Source organism: Marmota flaviventris, chromosome 12 (genome assembly GCF_047511675.1).
Source record: "Marmota flaviventris isolate mMarFla1 chromosome 12, mMarFla1.hap1, whole genome shotgun sequence".
NCBI lineage: Eukaryota > Metazoa > Chordata > Mammalia > Rodentia > Sciuridae > Marmota > Marmota flaviventris.
Window position 1 is genome coordinate 72,987,769 of NC_092509.1, and position 2,190 is coordinate 72,989,958.

At 38.2% G+C, this 2,190-nt stretch overlaps 1 non-coding gene across 1 annotated transcript; it reads right to left on the reverse strand.

The window, feature by feature from the left end:
- Window positions 1-715: 715 nt before the first annotated feature.
- On the reverse strand, window positions 716-848 carry LOC114092278 (small nucleolar RNA SNORA2/SNORA34 family). Its single transcript, XR_003582665.2, has one exon. It is a non-coding gene; the product is annotated as a small nucleolar RNA SNORA2/SNORA34 family (small nucleolar RNA).
- Window positions 849-2,190: the final 1,342 nt, after the last annotated feature.

Here is a 2,190-nt window from a genome sequence, read left to right on the forward strand (position 1 = left end):
AACAGTTAAAGTAAACTTTGTTATATATATTTTTTACCACAGTAAACAGTATTTTTTTTTTAAAAAAAACATATTCCAAGTTTACTGCAGTCAACATCTAAGTTCACTAGTGATGAATCTAATGATAATCAGCAGAAATGTAAATTAAAATTAAATATTGGTTTAAAACTTTGGGCAAGATGAGATTGTTTGATGAATGCCCCAAAAGTCACAATGCATGCAAGAGAGTGAGAGGAAAAGGGAGAGTAAGAAAGTAGATAGAACGGAAAACTCAAAAGTTCCTCTGAAATATTATTTTGGTTAAATCCCTATCCTCACAGAATAATTCATTTTTAAATCTAACACAGTTCAATCTTTCTGTTAAAAAAAAAAAAAGATACTGCTAGGCATGGTGATGCACACCTGTAATCCCAACAACTTGGGAGGTTGAGGCAAAAGGATCCCAAGTTTGGGCTGGGGATATAGCTCATCTGATAGAGTGCTTGCCTTGCATGCACAAGGCCTTGCATTCAATCCCCAGCACCACACACACAAAAAGAAAAGATCCCAAGTTCAAGGCCAAACTTGGAAACTTACCAATACCCCATCTCAAAACAAAAATAAAAAAAGAACTGGAGGTATAGCTCACTGGTATAGCTCTTTCCTAGCATGCTTAAGGCCCTAGGTTCAATCCCAAATACCACAGAATAAACAACAGAAAACGACATATTCTAAACCATGTTTCTTCCAAATGAATTGGCCATTCCCTCTGAGATACTGAATAGTCAACAGACCAAGGGAAGGTATCACTCTTAGGTCCTGTTTGAAACCAATAGGTACAGCGAACATTGGTCTTGATTCAGGGCTTAGTCCTCCTCTTTTATTTATTTATTTAAAAAATTTTTTTATTATTAGTTGTTCAAAACATTACAAAGCTCTTGACATATCATATTTCATACATTTGATTCAAGCGGATTATGAACTCCCAGTTTTACCCTGTATACATATTGCAGATTCACATTGGTTACACATCCACTTTTTTACATACTGCCATACTAGTGTATGTTTTGTATTCTGCTGCCTTTCCCATCCTCTACTATCCCCCCTCCCCTCCCCTCCCCTCCCATCTTCTCTCTCTACCCCATCTACTGTAATTCATTTCTCTCTCTTGTTTTTTTCCCCTTTCCCCTCACTTCCTCTTATATGTAATTTTGTATAACAATTAGGGTCTCCTTCCTTTACCATGCAATTTCCCTTCTCTCTCTCTTTCCCTCCCCCCTCTCGTCCCTGTTTAATGGTGATCTTCTTCTCATGCTCTTCCTCCCTGTTCTGTTCTTAGTTGCTTTCCTTATATCAAAGATGACATTTGGCATTTGTTTTTTAGGGATTGGCTAGCTTCACTTAGCATAATCTGCTCTAGTGCCAACCATTTCCCTGCAAATGCCATGATTTTGTCATTTTTTAGTGCTGAGTAGTACTCCACTGTGTATAAATGCCACATTTTTTTATCCATTCATCTATTGAAGGGCATCTAGGTTGGTTCCACAGTCTAGCTATTGTGAGAATTGTGCTGCTATGAACATCGTTGTAGCAGTATCCCTATAGTATGCTCTTTTAAGGTCTTTAGGGAATAGTCCAAGAAGGGGAATAGCTGGGTCAAATGGTGGTTCCATTCCCAGCTTTCCAAGGAATCTCCATACTGCTTTCCAAATTGGCCGCACCAATTTGCAGTCCCACCAGCAATGTACAAGTGTACCCTTTTCCCCACATCCTCGCCAGCACTTGTTTGACTTCATAATGGCTGCCAATCTTGCCAATGGAGTGAGATGGTATCTTAGGGTGGTTTTGATTTACATTTCTCTGACTGCTAGAGATGGTGAGCATTTTTTCATGTACTTGTTGATTGATTGTATGTCCTCCTCTGAGAAGTGTCTGTTCAGGTCCTTGGCCCATTTGTTGATTGGGTTATTTGTTATCTTATTGTTTAATTTTTTGAGTTCTTTGTATACTCTGGATATTAGGGCTCTATCTGAAGTGTGAGGAGTAAAGATCTGTTCCCAGGATGTAGGCTCCCTATTTACATCTCTTATTATTTCTCTTGCTGAGAAAAAACTTTTTAGTTTAAGTAAGTCAAATTTGTTGATTCTTGTTATTAACTCTTGTGCTATGGGTGTCCTATTAAGGAATTTGGAGCCCGACCCCACAATATGT